Source organism: Bos indicus, chromosome X (assembly GCF_029378745.1).
Source record: "Bos indicus isolate NIAB-ARS_2022 breed Sahiwal x Tharparkar chromosome X, NIAB-ARS_B.indTharparkar_mat_pri_1.0, whole genome shotgun sequence".
NCBI classification, from domain to species: Eukaryota; Metazoa; Chordata; class Mammalia; order Artiodactyla; family Bovidae; genus Bos; species Bos indicus.
The window spans coordinates 137,555,435-137,572,020 of NC_091789.1; the positions used below are offsets into that span (position 1 = coordinate 137,555,435).

At 40.3% G+C, this 16,586-nt stretch overlaps 1 long non-coding RNA gene across 1 annotated transcript in view; it reads right to left on the bottom strand.

Moving 5' to 3' along the window:
- Nucleotides 1–16,586, bottom strand: part of LOC139180896 (uncharacterized) — a 103,180-nt gene that overhangs the window by 26,987 nt on the left and 59,607 nt on the right. The window contains exon 2 of the long non-coding RNA XR_011565098.1: nt 10,906–11,027. This is a non-coding gene — a long non-coding RNA (uncharacterized lncRNA). The remainder of the gene's footprint in view (nt 1–10,905; nt 11,028–16,586) is intronic.

The following is a 16,586-nucleotide window of genomic DNA, read 5'->3' on the forward strand; positions in this document are numbered from 1 at the left end:
CTAAGCAGGATAAAGACATGGAACACTGAGGGAAGAAAAGAATAATTTGAGCAATACATGGATTCTCTGTTTCTAAAACTATCTACTTAAGTACCCATAGTTGTACACACTCTTATAGGAAATTTGTAAAGTTTGAAACAATAACTATTCAACTGGAACATTTTACCAATTTCTCAACTCTACAAGTTACACTGTCTTTCCAACATCAGTGCTGGAGAATCCTATCCAGAGCAGTGATGGCAAGTTATACTGATTCTGTGCCTTTCCTTCCTCACCTGTTCATATTTTAGTACTGCTCATATTTTCTTTTGACATTAATCAGATTATGAGGCCAAAAGATGTAGCAAAAAGAATGCTGGACCCAGATATGATTTAGAATCTAAAAGTATGCATTTATATCTTGGTTATACCATTTACATTAGATGAATTTTGTAACATCTTGCAGCCCTGATATCCTTATCTATAAAGTATGAATAAAAATTATACTTCACAGGACTTCTAAGCACTAATAGTTATGTGCAGGCAGCATGCTTATGTTATGATCATGATGATGTATTCTATCTATCTTCTGGATCCCTTTCCTTTCTGCTCCCTCAACATTATGAAAATTACTTGTCTGATATTGAGAAAGCCAACTGTTAAGTAACAGAGTTCCTCAACAAGTGTGGCAAGCAAATCACTCAAAAAAAAAAATCAGTTGTTTAAATTTTTTGATTAATTATTCCTATAAACTCACTTAACTAATGTTTGGCCCTTAAGCAGACAAAGACTAAACAGTTTAATATTGCTTTTATTCTGTGCTTAGGAAAACAGTCTCATTTTCAATTAGCAGGATCAAAGATATCTCACTAATAGGAGATGATGATCAATTAATTATGAGCTACACTGCTGTAAAGAGAAAATGCTCACTTCTCTTCTGCAGTCATTATTCTTCAAAAACACTGGGGGTGTATCATCAAATACAGGAATGATTATCAAATCTTATGAGTTCTGAAGTAACTATTTAAAATGTCATTAACCATTTCCATGGAAAACATACCTATTAAGGCTCATAAAAGGACAAAAACAATTGGCTCCAGATGTCGTGAATCATGCCAACCCCTACATACATGTGCGAGGCACTGGGAATTTAAAAGCACTGAATTGGGGGTCAGGGGCCTGAGTTCTAGTCTTAAATCTAATACTAACCAGTGAAATGGGCAAGTGTTGCTCTATGAGCCAGGTTTTGAGTTCACAAATGTTAACTTTCCATTCTAAAGCAGTTTAATAACTGTGCCTCTTTAGTGTTCTAGGCACCAACCAGGAGGATGTTCCTTCTAATTAAGCTGTGACTGAAAGGTTCAAAATTCTGAAAGAGAGCAGTTGTAAGGGTTGTTGGGTTTTTTAAAAAGCAATCTCTTTTATTCTATTGAAGATTACATGCAATAAAAATCTGATACTACTCACTGAGTCTTTTGGCCATCTGCTTGTGAGGTTTCTTTGCTTTATTGTCTCCTATGACCTAGCAGTAGATCTGGGAGATGGTGAAGGACGGGGAAGCCTGGCGTGCTGCAATCCATGGGGTTGCAAAGAGTTGGACATGACTAAGCAACTGAAGGATAACAACAACATGACCTAGCAGTAAAGGTCCCCATCGCAAACAAGGTCAGGCTCCCTTGAATGAGTCTTAGCCCCAGACAAAGAGATTGGCTTTGCTCTGTAATACCTAAAGTGACTAAGAATATTGATCTGTGGGAAAAAAAAAAAAAAAGCAACCTCTGATATACGAAACTAATCTGATGGTCATAACTAGACCTCAATATTTTTATAAGCTCATTTGACACTCACAGCCAGGCCATTTTTGTTCTCTTGGAGAATATAAACTCACAGTATATCAGCCTCAAACAAGATTACTCTGAGATCATGATAAAATGAAATGAGGGAGGTGGGAGGGGGGTTCAGGATTGGGAACACGTGTACACCCGTGGCGGATTCATGTTGATGTATGGCAAAACCAATACAATATTGTAAAGTAATTAGCCTCCAATTAAAATAAATAAATTTAAATTTTTTAAAAAAAGGAAAAAAAAAAAAAAACTCAAAGGCTTTAGAGTAGTCAATGAAGCAGAAAAAAAAAAATGAAATGAAACAAGACCACTTCATAACTTTAAACACAAACAAAAACAAGGTCACTGACACTCACAAAATACCCAGCCATAGCGTTGTCCTCACTTTCTGATAGCACCCCATCTAGACCAAACTCCTGCTTCCTTAGACTCTCCTCTAACTCACCCCACTGGAGCCCAAGTCCTATAGTATGTTCTAACATGCTCTTACAGAGGGACCCCATGATTCCCTGCAATGAGTAATAAGCCCAATTTATTTAATCAAGTGTCCTACAGTAATATTTGGCTAAAAGGCATTGACACCTTCTAATACGTCTTTTCTTCTCTCACCTGGGACACCCAGAGCCAGGCTGACAGAACTACTATAAAGGTACAAGCACACCAAAAACACCCTACACCGTACAGCAAGCTCCAAAGACGTGGCAGAACAGCTTGGCACTCTAGTTCCCGTCCCTTTTGTATCTTTCCTTTATTATCTCTTGGAAATAAAATCTCCCAAGCTTAATCTATAAAAAGAATAAATTGGATTTGAAGGGAAATATCCCAAACTATGTCCCTTGGGAAACCAGTGTCCTTCAAATGCTGATAGGCGATTCCAGAAAGGATTCTGTGGGAAAATGTCTTTGAGAAATTCTACAGGCCATAGTAAGTCCCCTTTCATTGTTCTAGTTCCAGTTCTACAAGCTACTTTGAAAGTCATATAAGACCTCTTTAGTTAAATCTCAGTTTCTTACCTGCAAAATGGTTGTTATAATATGCCATGCCCATTCCCCAGTGTTTGGAAGCAAATTAAAAATGTGACAGAAAGGGGGTTTCCGTGGTGCTCCAGTGGCTGAGAATCTGCCTGCCAATGCAGGGGACATGGGCTCAATCCCTGCTCTGGTAAAATTCCACATGCCACGGAGCAACTAACCCCACAAGCTGCAAGTGCTGAGCCCACATGCTGGAACTACTGAAGCCCATGAGCCCTAGAGCCCATGCTCCATAACAGAAGCCATCAAAACGAGAAGCCCACAAACTACAACTAGAGAATAGCTCTGCTCTCTGCAACTAGAGAAAACCTGTGTGCAGCAGTGAAAACCCAGCACAGCCAAAAATAAATAAATTTAAAAAAATTTTTAAGTGACAGAAAAGTATCTCAAAAACAGGAGAGTACCATGTTTAGGTGAGACATGGAGGCAGCACTGATTCTACTAGAGAAATCCTTAAAGATAAAAGCCTAGTCCAAAAATTAGGCCAAAAGGATTTGTGTGTACAATGGAATATCACTCAGCCATTAAAAAGAATACATTTGAATCAGTTCTAATGAGGTGGATGAAACTGGAGCCTATTATACAGAGTGAAGTAAGCCAGAAAGAAAAACACCAATACAGTATATTAACGCATATATATGGAATTTAGAAAGATGGTAACGATAACCCTGTATGCAAGACAGCAAAAGAGACACAGATGCATAGAACAGTCTTTTGGACTTTGTGGGAGAGGGCAAGGGCAGGATGATATGGGAGAATGGCACTGAAACATGTAAATTATCACATGTGAAACGAATCACCAGTCCAAGTTCGATGCATGATACAGGATGCTCGGGGCTGGTGCACTGGGATGACCCAGAGGGATGGGATGCGGAGGGAGGTGGGAGGGGGGTTCAGGATGGGGAACACATGTACGCCCATGGTGGATTCATGTCAATGCATGGCAAAACTAAGACAATATTGTAAAGTAAAAAAATAAATAAATAAAACTGAAAACCAAAGCAAACAAACAAACAAAAAAAGGATTTGTGTGTAAACTAGAGCAAGCAAAGTGAGGAAGAGGAGACTAGGTATTTCAGGGCTATGGTTGGGAGACAAATCAACCAAAAACTTGCATAAAACAATCAATTATTATGTTCATAGATTCTGCTGGTCAAGAATTTGAACAGTGCGTTATAGGCATGACTTGTCTCCACTCTACAATGTCTGCACCTCAGCTGAAGTGTTTTGACAACAGCTGGTGGGTATATCATCTTGAAGGCTTCCTCATTCACCTCTCTGATACTTGAGGCCAGCTACTGACTGAAACGCTTACATATGGCTTCTCCACATGGTCTCTCCATGTGGGCTAATTAAAGCTTTCTAACAGCATGATGGCTGGGCTCTAAAAGAACAAAAGGGACATGCACGGCACGTTCATGACCATCCCAGTCCCATTGTGTCACTTTGTCATACTTTAATGGTCGAGGCAGTCACAAAGTTTCACCCAGCCAGGGGAAGGAACACAGACCCTACTACCCAAGAGCAGAAGTGTCAAGGTCACCCCGAAGAAGAGCATGTGAGATGGGAGACACTTTTGTGACCATCTTTGGAAAATACTGCCTCTTACCTGGGGCAGATGCAAAGTCAGTGAAGAAATAGGGATTCTTAAAGCCTGGATGGTGGAAGAACAAGAAGACATCAACATTTTCTCAGATTTCAAGTCTAGGTGGAAAAAGAATAACCACAAAAGGCTTGAGTCAAAGTCAGTTTGCAGAGAAAAATAGTTCACAAGATGTTCCTAGTAGTTCTGTCTTTTGAGTTTGGAGAAGATATGAACATATTTATTGGCAGAGATAACAGAGCCAAGAGGAAGACTAAAGATAGAAAATGAGGGAGAGGGGCTTCCCTGGTAGCCTAGGGAATAAGAATCCTCCTGCCAATGCAGGGGACACAGGTTCCACCCCTGGTCGGGGAACATTTCACATGCCGCAGAGTAACTAAGCCCATGCGCTCTAACTACTGAGCCCGAGCTCCAGGGCCCACAAACCACAACTACTGAGCCTGTGTGCCACAATTACCAAAGCCCACGTGCCCAGAGTCTGTCTGTGCTCTGCCACAAGAGAAGCCACTGCAATGAGAAGCCCACGTACCACAACGAAGAGTAGCCCCCACTTGCCACAACTAGAGAAAGCCTGCACAAAGCAACAAAGACCCAGTGCAACTATAAATTAAAGAATAAATAAAATGGGCAGAAAATTAATAGGGCAAGATTCTGGAGGAGACCAACTTGACTAAATACTCAGATGGAAGTTTAACTTCACATGGAGAAACACTGCTTCTCTGAGGACACAGGAGGAGAGGATGGGAGAAAAAGAACAGAATTCTGAAACATTATGAACTGCAGAGAAGGGAAAATGGCAGATCTCAAACTGAATAGCCTATCTTCTCAGGGAAGCATGAGATAAGAAAATCTATTGAAATTAAGATGAGCTGTCTTAAAGTTCGTAAGAAATAGAAATGACTAAGCAAGAAACTGAATAGAATATCTGTAAGATATAACTCAACTTTTTTGTATTTTGAAAAAAGTTGAAAGATTGGTAAAATAATAATTATTGACACTGAGTGATGGAATATGGGGATTTATTATACTGTTCTCACTAAGCATGTGTGAAATTGAAATTTTCATAATAAAATGCTTAAAAATTTAACAAGCTATTGAATAATACATGTATCTCTGTGTTTTTTTTTTTAAAGAAACTTATAACACTGCATTTTTATGTATGAGTTGTCAGTAAAAATCTTTCCCTTAAGTCAATGGCTCTCAAGAGTGAAAGGATTTTCTATTTGTCTCATACCTATTACTGCCCAGGATGAAAGTTCAATCAATTCAAATGTACCTGTAAAATCCTCCACCTAATATTTTTTAAATGCCTGCCGTACACTTCAGACAACTTCTGAAATAATTTTGCTTATTTCCCCTAACAGCACATTATTGCTTTTTGTTGAATTAAACAAAAGTCTTTTTTATTTATTATTGCCATCATCATTATTATTATTACTTAACACAAACTGGATTCTATTCTATCCTCTCTACAGCAATACCCAGGTGAAGAATATCACAGGTTTCCAGTCTCATTAAGATTTCTTCCTGGCATCGGGAAAACATTGAGCTGGCAAAATAAATAGCTCAAATCACAGAAATATATTAAAGTGATATGGAATCCTGTATGCTTCATAGCCCTAATCATCAACTCATTTATATTCTCGGGGATTGAAGGAAGCATATTAAGAAAGGATATTCTTGCCTTGTACAAAATTGTCACAGTTGGCTAGCAAGAAATATTAAAGACTGAAGAAATATCCATGAAGCAGTCACTTGGTTTTCTGAAGCATCTCAATGATACCCAGAATTCATCAAGTTCATGGTTCTACATCTTGGATTGTGAAAAGTAACTAGGCAATGTGTGTGATTTTGACCTTTAATCAAGATCTCTTTTTCTTCATTATATTAGGAATAATGAATTGTCAGAAATATCATTGGCTCAAAGCAACATTCTGGGGAAATGGCTCATGGGTTTTAGAAATTAGATGGCAATCAACTCAAAATCTCCAGATGACCTTTTTTTAAAGACACTCCAAGTATCTTAAAAGGAGAATAGCCTACGTTTCCAGCTTTAGCTCTTACCACATCATCCACATGTTGACCAGACTCCTGTTCAGGTAAGAAACACTAGAGTGAAGAACATACATAATATGGTGGTGAAAAAATCTGAACAGGATAGAGGGACAGGGAGAGAAGACCAAGGAGATTAATGAAATCAGGGAAGACCCAAAAGCATGAACTCAAGGTCTGAGGAGCAGAAGACATCATGCCTCCTTTGCTGAGGGGTCAAATTACTTCTTTCATGTCAGGACAGCAATGTAAAGACAGAAAACAGGAAAATTTTCAGTCAAAGGCATTTTACTGGGCAAAATAATACCTAGGCAACTTCACTCTCAATGACCTCTCTTGGCAATTTGAGGAATACAAAGGAAAAATTACTGATATCAAATGATTGACACCATTCCTTCCTTGACTGACATTAATAACAAGTTGCTGTCCATAAAGGAACTTTTATTTGATGGAGAAAGAAGCATATGTCACTTTATCTTAGCATCAAACTTAACAATAGTTCTGGGATTAATTTGCATGGACTACAGGCTATGTCTGGAGCTCTACTCCTGATTTTGATGTTCAAAAAATTACAAAGAAGTATAACACATGACAATCTAAGGGAGAGAGAAAGACAAAGAGTGAGGCTGGAGTGGGACTTGTGGAGTGTAACTTTACCTAAATCCCCTCGCTTCCTTCCATTCAGTTCAGTTCAGTCACTCCGTCATGTCCGTCTCTGCGACCCCATGATAGCAGCACACCAGGCATCCCTGTCCATCACCAACTCCCGGAGTTCACTCAAACTCACGTCCATCGAGTCGGTGATGCCATCCAGCCATCTCACCCTCTGTCATCCCCTTCTCCTCCTGCCCCCACAATGAGTCAACTCTTTGCATAAGGTGGCCAAAGTACTGGAGTCTTGCTTCCTTAGTGGATACAAAATATCAGCCAGATATATACAGACACTCTTAGTGGCCAGAGAAGAATCATCTCATAATTTCCTTTTCCGCTTTATTGATTTCCCAAAAGATATAATCAAAGAGTCGGTGTTGGATGGACCTAGTGGAGATGCCACTCATGGTTCTGCCCTTGTACAAGCATCCCAGGAGAAAGCCTTGTCCACGGATAGGCACAGCTGTACCATGCACCCCTGCACTCTCCGAGGCCATGTGACACAGACTCATGACCCTAGTAATGGGGTCCAAGCCCTGACACGGACTAACTCTTCTGCTAAAAGAGTGAGGAGGAAGTACAGATTTTAACTCCGCAAAATTGATTTCAGGCATTGAACATGAAGCAAATGTTGAAAGGAAAATATAATTTTTGTGCCCAAGTTTCCCTAACTGTCCAATGCCCTTCTGCAAAGATGTCCATGATTTAATACCACCTGTGAATGTTGTCACCTTATGTAGCCAAAGAGATATTCTAGATGCCATTAAGTTAAGGATTTTGAGGTGGTAAGATTATCCTGGATGATCTTGGTGTGCTCAAAGTATTCACATGGGTGCTTATAAAAGGGACATAGAGGGAGTCAGAGAGAAGGAGATGTGATAGCTAAAGCAGAACAGAGAGAGATTCAAAGATGCTATCTGGCTGGCTTTGAAAACAGAGGAATAAGCCATAAGCCAAGTAATGTACATGGCCTCTAGAAGCTGCAGAAACGGTAAGGAAACAAATTCTCTGCTAGAATATTCAGAAGGAATCCAATCTGAAAACCCATTCAGACTTCTGACTTTCAGAACTATAATAAATTTGTGTTGTTTTAAGTCAGTAAGTTTGTGGTCATTTGTTACAGCAGCACTTGGAAACGAATATGACAATAGCCCATACAGACAAGATGAGATCAGTTTACTCCTGGTCCCAAAATTACAACACATGAAGTCCCATCTGACTTGTCACTATAACTCTAGCCTTTCTTTGACTTCTCTCAACAAATAAAAGGGGAAGTTCACTTCTTCCAGGGATTTGCCTTGGTTGTTTCTGGATGACTCAGTCTCCTCCTGGTTTGAAGCCACTCCTTCCCTCCACCCACGGGGCCACTGATGACTCTGCTGCTGGTCAGTGTCGACTCCCAGGTTCACTTCCAAAGCATTCCTGCATTGCTCCTCTGCATTGCTTCACCCAGAGCATGATCCTAATCAGCTTCCCTAATTTCCAAAGTGAAATGCAAATGCAAGGCTGAAGCTTTAGTATAAAAAAATAATAAGTAATGATAAAACTACTAGTTGAGGAAATGACAACACAGAAGTAACTATCTTAGGTTGCATTCCTCAGAACTGAAACCTGAGATGAGAGTTCTTAGGCACGTGATTTCTTCTGGGACAGAAAAAAGGAATGAGGAAAGTAGGATGGGGTAGTGGAAGGAGTGAAGTAATCTCGAGGTCTTACTGGGATCTAGCTTCAACTTGATCCCACATGGAATTCTGGGGTACAAATTGCACCAGAGGACAGTACCACCTCGAAGGAAAAGGGACCAGTCTTCTGTACCCTGTGTCAGTCTGTCATTAGCCATAGCCACTTGGAGAATGGAGTAACAGGACTCCCAGGTGACAACACTCCCATTCTGCTGGGAGCAATACTCCAGAGAAAGAGGCAGGGATGAATAGGCAACATTCATTGCTGCTAAGCGATGGTGTCAGTTCAGTTCAGTTCAGTTCAGTCGCTCAGTTGTGTCAGACTCTTTGCAACCCCATGAATGCAGCACGCCAGACCTCCCTGTCCATCACCAACTCCCGGAGTTCACTCAGACTCACGTCCATCGAGTCGGTGATACCATCCAGCCATCTCATCCTCTGTCGTCCCCTTCTCCTCCTGCCCCCAATCCCTCTCAGCATCAGAGTCTTTTCCAATGAGTCAACTCTTCACATGAGGTGGCCAAAGTATTGGAGTTTCAGCTTCAGCTTCAGCATCAGTCCTTCCAATGAACACCCAGGACTGATCTCCTTTAGGATGGACTGGTTGGATCTCCTTGCAGTCCAAGGGACTCTCAAGAGTCTTTTCCAACACCACAGTTCAAAAGCATCAATTCTTCAGTGGTTAGCCTTCTTTATGATCCAACTCTCACATCCATACATGACCACTGGAAAAACTATAGCCTTGACTAGATGGACCTTTGTTGGCAAAGTAATGTCTCTGCTTTTGAATATGCTATCTAGGTTGGTCATAACTTTCCTTCCAAGGAGTAAGCATCTTTTAATTTCATGGCTGCAATCATCTGCAGTGATTTTGGAGCCCCAAAAAATAAAGTCTGACACTGTTTTCACTGTTTCCCCATCTATTTCCCATGAAGTGATGGGACCGGATGCCATGATCTTAGTTTTCTGAATGTTGAGCTTTAAGCCAACTTTTCACTCTCCTCTTTTACTTTCATCAAGAGGCTTTTTAGTTCCTTTTCACTTTCTGCCATAAGGGTGGTGTCATCTGCATATCTGAGCTTGTTGATATTTCTCCCAGCAATCTTGATTCCAGCTTGTGCTTCTTCCAGCCCAGTGTTTCTCATAATGTACTCTGTGTATAAGTTAAATATAAGCAGGGTGACAATATACAGCCTTGACATACTCCTTTTCGGGGATGGTGTCAGGGGTCCTTAAAAAGGGATGTGCGCAGTCACCAAGATCATCCATGAAAAGAACCTATCACAGAGCTCACAACTAGTCCCGGAAGAGCACCTCTGCCAATTGCCCTGACTTCACCACTGTTTGAAAGAGTTAACTTTACTCTTCATTTTTCCACCTCCTTTTCACTCCACCAACAGAAATATCCTTGAGCCATCTCTTCTCTCTGGAGGAGAGGTCCCAGAGACATTTCTTTCTCCCTTAAAGACCTCACCCAATTCTGTTTCAGCTTCAGAATTTTCCAAAATGATTGACAGGCCTAACTCCCTAATCTTGGTCTTAGGACTCCAGGAAGACATTGGAACTAAAAAGCCCAACCTTAGCACATCTGTCTGAATCTAATGTAAAACTGAATAACATGCATGTACCATACTAGCAGTTCGATCTACGTTGAGCCAAGGTGATTAGCTCATCATTTCCCTTTCACAGATATTCACTCTTCCTTGGGGAGGAAAAAATTAATTCTTCATTTTTTTCCTGCCATGCAAAAACAACTCTATGAGAACAAGCAGGCACTGAAATTCTATAAATCCCCTCCTAAGGAAGGACATATCACCAAAAAGTGTTATTCATACTACAGGAGGCAAAACATTAGAGGCCTTGAGAAAAAATTAATGAAAAAAAGGTAGACTAGAAAAGATTTAAATTCCTTTCAAATAATAAATGTACATGCTGTTTAATGGAGCAAGACTGCTTCAGTTCATATATTCATATACTTATATTCAGACATTTGTATGTCTGGGTCATGATGTATTTCTTATTATATAGGTAGGAGTAAAAAAAAAAGTTAAAAAACTCACCGATGTACATACTTTTCACCACATAGACGACTTCTCTCATTTTCATCCAGAAGAGCTTGGTTTCTTAATGTCACTGGAGGTTTACAAACCTTCCTTTATCATTGTTGGTCTTTGCTTCCTATCTGCAAAAGAGAAAGATCCATTTGGGTATTTGTTTTTCCCCTAAGCAAGAGAATTATTAACTTTATTCCATATCCCAAAGGTGAATTGATCTCTACTTCTCTACAAAGCCTGCTTTAAGCTTTGAAATGATAACATTATGGATTGAAGTAGGTAGAATCAGGTCCCCTAAAAAGATATGCTCAAGTCCTAACTACCAATACCTATAAATGTGACCTTATTTGGAAATACCATCTTGGCAGAAGTTATCAAGTTAAAAATGGTATCATATTATGTTAGAGTGGGCCCTAATCCAGTGGCTGGTATCCTGGTAAGAAGGAGGAAATTTGGGCACAGAGACGCATGAAGAGATGGCTACGTGATGACAGAGGCAGATATTGGAATGATGTACCCTCGAGTCCAAGAATGCCCAGAATTGCCAGAGACCACCAGAAACTAGGCAATGGCAAAGAAAGACTCTTCCAAGAGCCTTGAGAGAAAGAATGGCCCTGCTGACACCTTGATTTTGGATTTCTTGCCTCCAGAACTGTGAGAAAATACTTTTCTTTCATCTTAAGCCTCTGGTAATTTGTTCCAGCAGTTTTAGGAAACTAATACAAGGGTTTTCTTATTTCTACTCTCTCCATTGAATTTTCAAATATATTAGCAAATATTTACATGTACCTGCTTGAATATTCATAAAACATCTCTGAAAAAAATTCTCTGACAACACTAGTTGCCTTTGGGAAAGGGAAGTGGGTACCTGCAGGATAAGGGAAGGAGATTTTTTACTATAATATCCTTTTGAATTTTAAACCATGTGATGTATTATCTATTTTTAAAACAAATAAAAATTTTGAAAATTTATGGCTCACACTCAATCTACCTAGCAATCTTCCCCAATTCCCCAGAGATCACTGCTGATGGACACTTGTCCCATTTTTTTAAACAAAGATGTAAAGTCCTAAAAGGAAGGATCACCCTCTTTCACAGAAAACCCATGGTTCACAATCATTTCCTTTTTGTACCGAAAACCCAAGAAGGCTGTGTCCAGTCTTATTCAGAGATATTTTTACTCATCTGTCTCTCTCTTTCAAGCTATTCGCTTAAGGATTAAAAAGGTACAGCACTGGCAACTAAAATAATGTATCCATGCTATCCTTAATTACTGATTTAAATGAAGAGCCATTGTCAGATTTCCTCATTAAAAGACCTATTTTATGAACAGATAACTCACACAAATGATTTAAGAAGGACAGATTCATCAGTTTGAGGTTGAATCCAACAAGGTACACAAAGTTAATTATATAATTTGAAGTGTTGGGCAAAATTGGTCCAAGGGTCTTTCAACATCAAAGCCTCCAGTGGAGAAAGATGTGTAACTGGCGCCTTCAGCTAAACTCTCCTGTATGACGACTCTATACAATATTGGTGATCAGTGCATATTTCATGAATTGAATACAATTAAAAACATAAAATGAAGAGCTAAAAGACACTCTGGAATTCTTAAGCATGTTTCCCTAGCAATGCCCTGAAAATGAGCACTAGGCTGGGTTGGAGCTTTCTTATCTGAAAATACAGTGATGATAATTTCTGCCTCTTGGGGTTGCCGAGGAGGTTAATGGATGTGAAGCATATGCAGTAGACGCAATTGGTACCTTGCCTAGATTCCATTTACAAGGCCAGAGCACCCACCCCCTTGCTGGGGAGAACGTGGACTACCCCAGCTGCCTCCTTCTCTGCAGAACTGCCCTGGAGTGATGGTAGCTATGCTCTCCAGGAAGTTACCCCACCCCATGGTCCATCGCCAAAGACTGACTGATATGGGGGTACAAAAGAGACCCCTTCTCTCAAGGCAAGGATAACTCCAAGGTGTGATTTGTATTTCAGAGCCTCTCTTTAAGAGAGGTGAGACCATGTCCTCACTCAGCTTCCCACCTCCTCTTAAGTTCTTCCTGAAGGGCACTGCCCACAATGCACCAGATTTCCTTCAGAGCTTCAGGTTCTGCTTCTAAGGAACTCGACCTAAGAGAGGAGGTGTGCACATGCTAAGATTCTTCAGTCGTGTCCGACTCTGTGTGACCCTATGGACTATAGTCCACTAGGCTCCTCTGTCCATGGGATTCTCCAGGCAAGAACACTGGACTGAGTAGCCATTCCCTTCTCCAGGGAATCTTCCCAACCCAGGGGTTGAACTTGGGTCTCCTCCATTGCAGGCAGATTCTTTACCATCTGAGCCAGAAAGTAGCAATACAAAGCGTGGAAAGAAAGAAAGTTACTTGGGTGAGTCTATTTCCAAACTAAGAATGAGGAGACAAACCAGGAGCCAGAAAGAGCTAGGCTAGTCCTACTTAGATTTCTTTTAAAAACTAGAATAAATAAATAAAAACTAGAGATCCTGTAGTAAAGGCTTAAATTTAATATTATGTGTTGTCTTGACATCTGGTGAAATCAGCAGGGTCTCAAATTGCCTAATTGCAAGTTCCTCTGCCTACTCTGCCACAAAGGTTCTCTAGCCAAACACCTCTCTTTATCACAAGGACCCGCAGCCTTCGAACTATTCAAACAAGCCAGTCATGTCCTCCTGCAGAAACCAGGGTACACCTCACCCTCTTGAAGCCTGCCTTACCTCACCATGAAGCCTGCCTCTCACAGCCCCTGGTTGTTTGCTCTGCCTCTGAGGCTAACCCCCACATAGCCGTAGGTCACGTGTGGGATCCTCCTGCTCCAAACTGTATGTGACTAATAAACCATGGTCTATCTCATCCCTCCAGTAGTGGATGCTGTGTGTTCAGCCATCCCCAAAACTCCAGAGTGGGAATCCACTCACCACGAGTGGGGTAAAGAGAAGGCAGTTGAAACAAACTCTTGTTACCAAGGCTTGTAAGAATTCTTAGCTTTTTAACTTCTCCATTGTTTTGTTAAACTTGTCGATTTTCACATATGAAATTGAGAAAAGCCAAGTGTGTGTATATATATATATATGTATGTGTCAAAGAAACAAGATTAGGTTGGAAGAAGCTGGAGCATCATCTTTCTCAGTGGCAAACACAGTGGCTATGCGTGGATGAGAGGCAGGGGTGGAGGAAGTAGGGCTCAGCTTGGGCCAGAGGAAGAGAAGAAGAAATGGACAACTTGCTGAGAAAAACTGTGTTCCAAATAGAAGCCTGGGTGCTCCCCATTAGACCAAGGTGCTTACCATTAGAACAGAAACCAAAAATCAGTGGGAATGGGTCAGAGCTCAATAGCGAAGGAAGTAAAGGTGCTTGGGCAGAAACAAAAAATGAATGACGAGCGGGTGAAATACACACTGTTAAGAACTCCTAACACTGTAGTTCTTATTCATGCAGAATGTGAGGGATGAGATTTGGTTTCTCTCACTAGTTTTAGCTAAGGTCATCAAAAAGTTTAGCAGCCTTTAAAGTATGCAGTACCTCGACCTTGACACTCATCCTAGTTATGAGATCATCAAGGACAAGTTGAAGGAGGGGCCCATTTTTAGAGCCTTACAGAAGAAACCTTTCTGATAATCTTCAAATCACACCCTTCTGGACTTTTCATCAACTCAACTCATGATTTAGGCACTAAGTATCTATACTATATAATATCTAATGTACCATGTTTTTCCATATGTGCATCTATGATATGAGAAAATCTTCCCTTTTAACAAGCCCAAAGGTGAACCTTATGTATCCCAAATTTTGAGAACTTATACCTGAAAAGATGCAAAGGAGAAAAAGACAGCTGAAGCAGGGATATTAAAATACAAGAGTGTTCTTTTGGAAAAGATGGGTCAGAGGCATTTCTCCAATGAAGATATGCAGACAGCCAACAGGCACATGAAATGATGCTCAAAATCACCTCACACCGATGAGAGTGGTCATCATAAAAAAGTGTATGAACAGGGAGTTCTTAGCACTCCAGCGGTTAAGACTTGGCACTTCACTGCCATAGCCTAGGTTCAATGCCTGGTTAGGGAACTAAGATTCCGAAAACTGCAAGGCAAAGCAAAAAGAAAAAGTCGACAAAAAATAAATGCTAGAGAACGTGTGGAGAAAAGGAACTTTCTTACAATGTTGGTAGGAATGTAAATTGGTGCAGTGACTATAGAGAACAATATGAAGATTCCCTGCATGCGTACTCGGTCATGTCCAATTCTTTGCAAGCTTATGGCCCACCAGGCTCCTCTGTCCATGGGATTCTCCAAGCAAGAATACTGGAGTGGGTTGCCATTTCCTCCTCCAGGGGATCTTCATAACCCAGAGATCGAACGCACATCTCCTGAGTGACCTGCATTGGCAGGCAGATTCTTTACCACTGAGCCACCTGGGAAGCCCTAACAGATACACACTACTATATATAAAATAGACAAACAATAAAGACTTATTATATAGCACAGGGAACTATATTTAATACCTTGTAATAACATACAATGGGAAAGTATCTGAAAAAGAATATATATATATGTATGTGTGTGTGTATGTGTCACACACACATATATATGTATTAATAACTAACTCACTTTGCCGTACACCTGAAACTAAATCAACATTGTAAAAACTACAAAACATACTTCAATTTTAAAACATGGGTCAGAGGGAGTTTTTCTTTAAATAAATAACATAAAATAAAATGAAATAAATAAAATATTAATACAAGATCACATAGATTGGCACACTATTAATGGACCAACAGGAGGGGAAGAAACTGTTGAAAAGAATATGAAGGTAAGTGTTCAGCCTCCTGAAAGACAGGGAGGCTAACTTGGGCTTTGAAGATGAGTAGGATTTAAATAGACATAGAAAGCATTCCATGCATCCACACGATGATGAAAGTGAGCATTCAGTATCCATTAATTACTGAAAAAAAAATAATAACAAACATCTCAACAAGTATAGAGTGGCTGCCATTTTAATTTGGCTGAGTCCCTATTTGAGGGAAACATTTTGATTACAAGTGACAAAGAAACCCAATTTAAACACTTAAATCATAAAAACCACAACTAAATGGTGCCACACTAATTTTTTTTAAAATAATTTTATTGAGGTTAATTGACATTCAATAAACTGTACATGTTTAAAGTGTATAATTTGATAAGTTTTGACTTATGTATATACCCATGAGGGCTTCCCTGATGGCTCAGTCTGTAATGCAAGAGACTGCCTGCAATGCAGGAGACACAAGTTTGATCCCTGAATTGGGAAGATCCCCTGGAAAAGGAAATGGCAACCCACTCCAGTATTCTTGCCTGGAGAACTCCATGGACAGAGGAGTCTGACAGGCTACAGTCTATGGGGTCGCAAGAGTTGGCCATGATTTAGTGACTAAACCACCACCACCACATACCCATGAAACCATCACCATAGTCAAGATAATGAAAATAAACATCACCCCCAAAAGTTTCTTTGTGCCATTTTGTAAGCCCTCCCTCTCAATGCCTCCCCCCAAATTCTCCCTCTATACTAACTCTGTTCATGAGACTTGACCGTGTAGCTCATGCAGTACCACCAAGGACCTGGTTTCTCACTATGTAGTTTCTTCTCAGCCTTCTATGCTTTTGGCACCATCCTCAGGGGTTCACA